The 6,865-nt window shown below is 44.7% G+C and overlaps 1 protein-coding gene across 4 annotated transcripts in view; it reads right to left on the bottom strand.

Annotated features, from left to right (window-relative positions):
* Positions 1 to 2,405, bottom strand: part of nlgn4xa (neuroligin 4 X-linked a) — a 277,585-nt gene extending 275,180 nt beyond the window's left edge. For 2 of the 4 annotated variants that reach the window (XM_048533144.2, XM_048533141.2), the window contains exon 1: positions 1,763 to 2,405. The gene's annotated coding sequence lies outside the window, so the exon portion shown is untranslated. Of the gene's footprint in view, positions 1 to 949; positions 1,021 to 1,664; positions 1,733 to 1,762 lie in introns of those variants that run through there. The other 2 variants (XM_048533143.2, XM_048533142.2) reach the window with 2 other exon arrangements.
* Positions 2,406 to 6,865: the final 4,460 nt, after the last annotated feature.

Raw genomic sequence — 6,865 nt, forward strand, 5'->3', positions numbered from 1 at the left:
TTTATTTTAAAAGGAAGGCAGAGATTTCCTTCCTTCAGCAAGGTGGAACCCCACCACCAACCTTCACCCCCACCCCCCCCCCCCGACACACACACACACACACACACACACACACACACACACCTCAATGTTTCAACTGGAAAGCGCTTCTCTCCGGTGAGGACAATGTTCATTTATCATTTTGTGCCAGTGTGTCGCAGTGTGTGCAGGGCAAGAGTTGCCAGTTGTACAGATTTGAAGCATTTAGAGGGGTGATGGGGGTATGTGCGCTTGGGGTGGGGAGGGGGGTTGGTGACGAGAGGGAGTCAGAGAAAAAGGGAGACGGAGATTCAGAGAGAGGAACAGAGAGACGGAGATAGGCTCGGGTACATAGAGATATGGACATTCCGAGATACAGAAAGTGAACCCGGTAGAAAGAAAGTGAGCCAGGGATGGTGAAAGCGAGTGAGACAGAGACATTCAGATAGACATTGAATCAGATTGGGATCAAAGTCTGAGAAAGAGATTTTTGTTAAAGAAAAAAAAACCTGGGATATCGGGAGAAGGCAGATGAAAATGAGAGGGAGAGACACGGCGAGCCAGATAGAGCCGGGATATAGATGGGAACATGCGGGGAAAGGCAGAGAGTCTGCGAGAGGGCGACAGACGGATCTACACATGGAGACCAGGAGCTGTGGCCCACCGAGTGTGTGTGCGTGTGTGTGTGTGTGCGAGTGTGTGTGTGTGTGTGTGTGCGTGTGTGTGTGTGTGTGTGTGCGAGTGTGTGTGTGTGTGTGTGTGCGAGTGTGTGTGTGTGTGTGTGCGCGAGCGGCAGCTGCCATAAGCAGAAATCCTGCACAGACTGTCATCCAGTGCTTGCAGGCTCTTTCTCCCTCCTCGGGAAAGCAAGCCTGTGAGATTTACACTTTACAGAGGCGACTCAAACCGGGAGAGAAGATAAAATTCTTACACCCAGGAAAAGAAAACCAAATCACAGATTGCTGCTCCGTAAATCCATCCGGCAACATATCCAGAAGGTCAAATCCACAATAATGGAAGCATTGCAAACATTTCGCTGAAAAGCACCAACTAACGTCCTCCCTCCTTCCCTCCCTCTATCCAGTATTTTTCCAAGTATATCCTCAACAGACATTTCACACACAGATACACAAAATCACATCCTCGCACTCATACACACCATACACAGACATATACTCAAAACTTAGATATACACACATCAGCACACATATACACACAAGAACACATTTTTTTTCATTATGCACGGACACACATAGACACATAAACTAATGCACACACATGTACACACATACAGACATATACAGACACAGATATGTACAGGCACACATATACAGCCACACACATATACAGCCACACACATACAGACACAGACACACACATACAGACACACACATACAGACACAGACACACACATACAGACACACATACACAGACACAGACATGTAGAGATACACACACATGGAACATACACACATGCAAACACATTACATACATACTCAGACTAATACACGTACTGTACAGGACTCACATGCACATACACACACCGTCCCCGCACAACTACGGTTTCCCGACCTTTTTGCTGCATTTAATTTGTCAAATACTAAATCACAGAAAACAATCCGTTTGTATGAAATCTTTAACATTACATTGAGAAGAGAAGTCGCCGATCAAACGCAGCCAGCAGCCGTGCCTGTCCGAGGCGAATACAAATCCGGGCTCTCTGTTAGCTTTCCTCAGCACTTACCCCAAGAGTCAAGCCAGCTCACACAGACCCCGGGCGCTGGATTTAAAGTCCTTTGGCCAGGCGAGTGTTTGTAGATTTTCTTTTTGTTTTCTCAACTGACTTTTCCCTTTCACGAGTCTTCCAAATGCAGGAAAGAAATGCTGAATTAATCCACACGGCGCAGCAGCATCAGTTATAGACCAGTTTGAGTTGAGATATACACCAAGCTTTCCCTCTCTGGATCTTCCAGGCCAGTTTCCTGGCGTGTTTGATTTCGCTTTCTTCCAGATCCAAGATGAGATCTTTCCTGCAAACTGAACACATTGGATGGGTCGCCGATAACTGCCCCTTCCAAATTTCCTGCGCCTTGTATTAACCTTGAGATGCAAGCAGCTCAAGCGCTGGTGAGTTGCACAGAGAGAGGTCCACACACACACACACACACGCACACATACACACACAGACAGACACAGGGGCACACAGGAAAAGAGTGTGGAGCAAGGCACGGAGTTTGTGTGTGTGTGTGTATGTGCGTGTATATGTGTGTGTGTGTGTGTGTGTGTGTGGTGAACGCTTTAACCCCTGCTTTTGCCCATTACATTGACAGAGACACAGGGAGGGAGGGAGGGAGAGAGAGAGAGAGCTGAAGTAGGACACGGAACTGGAAAAGACCAGGCTGAGAGCTGACAGCATTATTCCCCTCCCTCCCAGCCCGCTCTCTGCCATTGGACAAAAGCGAGGAGACATTTATAAACACGCCAGCCAATAGCTCGCCCTCCCCGTCTGCTGGATCAGTGCTGATACTGCTGAGTCTGAGAGAGAGGAGCAGTGAGAGTCTTGCAGCTTCCTGCCTCCTTCCCCAATCCATTCATCTATTTATCTACCTATCCATCTATCTGTAAATCTATATCTATCTACCTGTAAATCTTTATCTATTTATCTATCTGTAAACCTATATCTATCCATCTATCTGCCTATCTATCTATCCTATCTTGACTATCCTATTTATCTATCTATTCATCTATCCATCGATCTGCTAATCTATCTAACTACCCGTAAATCTAAGTGTCAGTAGATCCACCTACCTATCCACCTATCAGTAAATCTCTATCTATCTGTAGGTCGATCTATCAATCTATCTATACATCTATCTATCTATATTTCTATTTGATTATCGAAAAATCTATCTCATTCAATACATCTATTTATATTCATTCATATTTTTCAATCTTTCAATCTACCAATAACTTTTCTCTTTATCCAAATATCTATCCATCTATCAATCTTTATTTTGATCTAAAACATGAACAGAAAGTTCTGGTGGATGCAGGCTTTTGCCAGTGTCTGTGGAAAAAGAAAGAGTTAATGTTATCAATCTGCTGTCACTGTTCTTTACCTCCTCCAGCACGTTCTGTCTTTATTTCAAATTTCCGGCATCAATAGTAGTTTATTCATATTTATGTCTATCCCTCTCTATTTATATCTGTTAATACTGTTCTGTTAATAATTCCTTTAAATTTATCATTTTTCACTTTGTTTTTCTATCTCTCTATTCATCCATATCTTTCTTTCTAACCATAATTCACTCTACTGAAATATCCATTTATCATTTTTTTTCTGTGCACATTTGCCTTTCTATTTTAAATTTCTTATCTATCATTTATCCATCTTTTCATCTCTCAGTCTCTTGCCTTTTAAAGACACTGCCACAATTTCGGAACAGCTCCAGTGCCAGGAATAGCGACAAAGAGGCAGCTCCGTGGATCCTGAACTTATTGCAAGGATAAAAGTTACTCTTGTCCTGCCAAAGGAGATTGGGTGGTCTTCCTTTCTCATTGTGAGGAAGAGTGTAAAGGAGGTGGTGTCAAATCTCACTTATAGCATGCCATCGATGAACATGTGAATGCACCTTGTAATGTTAGATGAATGGTGTAAACAGTTGCTCAGATCAGACAGTATCATACATGTGTTGCTATGTGTATGTGCATATTAGATTAGATTCCCTACAGTGTGAGAACAGGCCCTTTGGCCCAACAAGTACACACTCTCCCATGCAGCATCCCACCCAGACCCATCCCCTGTGACCCACACACCCCTGAACACTACGGGCAATTTAGCATGGCCAATCCACCTAGCCTGCACCTCTTTGGACTGTGGGAAGAAACCCACGCAGACACGGGGAGAATGTGCAAACTCCGCACAGACAGTCGCCCGAGGTTGGAATCGAACCTGGGCCCCTGGCGTTGTGAGGCTGCAGTGCTAACCACTGAGCCACTGTGCCACATAATAACCCAATGGCATTGCCACTTCACCACCATTGCCCCATTGCAAGCCAACTAACAACCATGAAACACCAGGAGCCTTCATTCTACTGGGAAGAGTGGACCTTTCAAGTCATCACCCCTTCGCTACTAACTCTCCAACACAACACACATGTAGGTCACATATACACACACACACACACACACAGACACACACACACACACACACAAACGAACACGCACACTTACATACGCATGCTTGCTCACATACACATATATAGTCAGCCATTCGTTGAGGTTTACAGCATGGAAACAGGCCCATGTGATGCCTGTGTGTTTACTTCGGTGTGTGTGTGTCCGTGAATGTGCACACCTATGTGTGTGATCTGTTTGTGTATGTATGCGTATATGTGCACACCTATGTGTGTGATCTGTTTGTGTATGTATGCGTATATGTGCACACCTATGTGTGTGATCTGTTTGTGCATATGTGCACATATGCAACTACATGTGCGTATGTATATGTGTGCATGTACATGCATGTGATATGTGCCCTCTAGGACTCAGTTCAACTAGAAAGAGTGCAGAAAAGATTTAATAGCTTGCTACCTGGACTGGATGGTTTGAGTTATAAGGAAAGGCTGGATAGACTGTGACTTTTCTTCCAGAGTGTAGGAGACTGAGGGGTGACCTTATAGATGTCTATAAAATCATAAGAGGCATTGATAATGTAGATAGCCAACAGTATTTTCCCATGGTAAGGGAATCTAAAACTAAAGGGCATAGGTTTAAGGTGAGAGGGGAGAGATACAAAAGGGTCCAGAGGGTCAATTGTTTCACCCAGAGGATGGTGAGTGTCTGGAACTGACAGAGGTAGTGGTGAAAGCGAGTACAATTTTGTCTTTTAAGAAACACTTAGACAGGCACATGGATGGGACAGATATGGAGGGATATGGAGAAAACAGAGGCAAATGGGGCAAGTTTAATTGTGAAGACTGGGCGGCATGGACAAGTTGGGCCGAAGGGCCTGTTTCCATGCTGTAAACCTCAACGAATGGATGACTATATATGTGTATGTGAGCAAGCATGCGTATGTAAGTGTGCATGTTCGTTTGTGTGTGTGTGTGTGTGTGTGTGTGTGTGTGTGTGTATATGTGACCTACATGTGTGTTGTGTTGGAGAGTTAGTAGCGAAGGGGTGATGACTTGAAAGGTCCACTCTTCCCAGTAGAATGAAGGCTCTCGGTGTTTCATGGTTGTTAGTTGGCTTGCAATGGGGCAATGGTGGTGAAGTGGCAATGCCATTGGGTTATTAGCTCAGCAACCTGGGCTAATTCCTTGGGGACATGGGCATGAATCTTGCCAGGACAGACAGTAAAGTTTGAATTCAATACAAAGTTGTAATCAAGTAACTGCTGTTGAATATTGTAAGCACTCATCTGGTTCACTAATGCCCTTGGAGGTGGAAACTGCTGTCCTTCCCTGCTACGTCCAGGACACATGTGACTATAAGCCCACAGCAGCTTAGTTAGCTTTTAACTGCCCACTGGTGGATTGGCAGTGGGCAATAGATGTGCCTACAACCCATGAATGCGCAAACATTTTTAAAATAAAAAGTATTTAGGGTCTGGCAATATTTGTCACTTTCTCCTTGACTCGATGGCACAAGCTTATCTGAATGACATTGGAGAAAGGATGGGCTGATTGACCTCCTGCTGCAGTGTGATATTCTGTGATTGTAGAGTATTAGACACCAACATGGTGAAAGTTCATTGAACCTGAGACAATTAACACAGATTCTGTGGATAGAGATTTGCTGCAGTGTTAAGTGTTCCCAACTGTCTCTGCTCCTTGTACAGGATCAGCTTAATGGGTTATAATTCCTATCTAGGTCTCCGCCCATAATTTAGGAATTGGTTTCAGCAGGATATGACACCTTTTGGACGATATATTGAACCGAGGTCTCAAGCTGACAAATGTCAAAGATCCTATGTCATTTTTGATTGACATGTAAAGAGTAACTAGTGAGAAAGGGGTTTCAGGAATGGGGGGTTCTAGCTTCAAGGTTAGGATAGAGAGAGAAGTACCTGGGCAATTTTCCACATGGTCAGGGTAGATGCCAAGCAGTATAATTATAACACTGGCATCTTCTCTACAATGTGGAAACTTGCCTGGGTGTGTCCTGTACACAAAAACCAGGACAAATCCAACCTGGCCAATTACCGCCTCATCAGTCTCCTCTCAATCATCAGTAAAGTGATGGAAAGTGTCATCAACAGTGCCATAAAGCAGCACCTGATCAGCAAGAACCTGCCCAGAGTTCCTCAGTCTGGGTTCCACAGGGCCACTTAGCGCCTGGCCTCATTACCAACACGGACAAAGGAAGTGAATGCCAGAGGTGAAGTGAGAGCAATAGCCCTTGACATCAAGGCTTCAAACAGCCCAAAGATATGCAGGCTAGGTGGATTGGCCATGCTAAATTGCCTGTTGTGTTCAGGGATATGTGGATTAGGGGGATGGATCTGGGCAGGACACTCCAAGGGTCGGTGCGGACTTGTTGGGCCAAAGGCCCTGCTTCCACGCTGTAAGGATTCTATGATTCTATGATTTGACCGAGTGTGGAATCAAGGATCTCAGGCAAAACCGGAGTTAATCGGTATCAGGGGAGAACTTCCCACTGGTTACAGTCATATATGGCACAAAGAAGATGGTTGTGGTTGTTGATGGTCAGTCATCTCAGTTCTAGCTCTGCAGGAGCTCCTCAGGGTAATGTCCTAGCCCCAATCATCTTCAACTGTTTCAACAATAACCTTCCTTCTTTCATAAGGTCAGAAGTAGGGATGTTCTCAGATGATTGCCCAATG

This window comes from Stegostoma tigrinum, chromosome 6, assembly GCF_030684315.1.
Source record: "Stegostoma tigrinum isolate sSteTig4 chromosome 6, sSteTig4.hap1, whole genome shotgun sequence".
In the NCBI taxonomy this organism is placed as follows: Eukaryota; Metazoa; Chordata; class Chondrichthyes; order Orectolobiformes; family Stegostomatidae; genus Stegostoma; species Stegostoma tigrinum.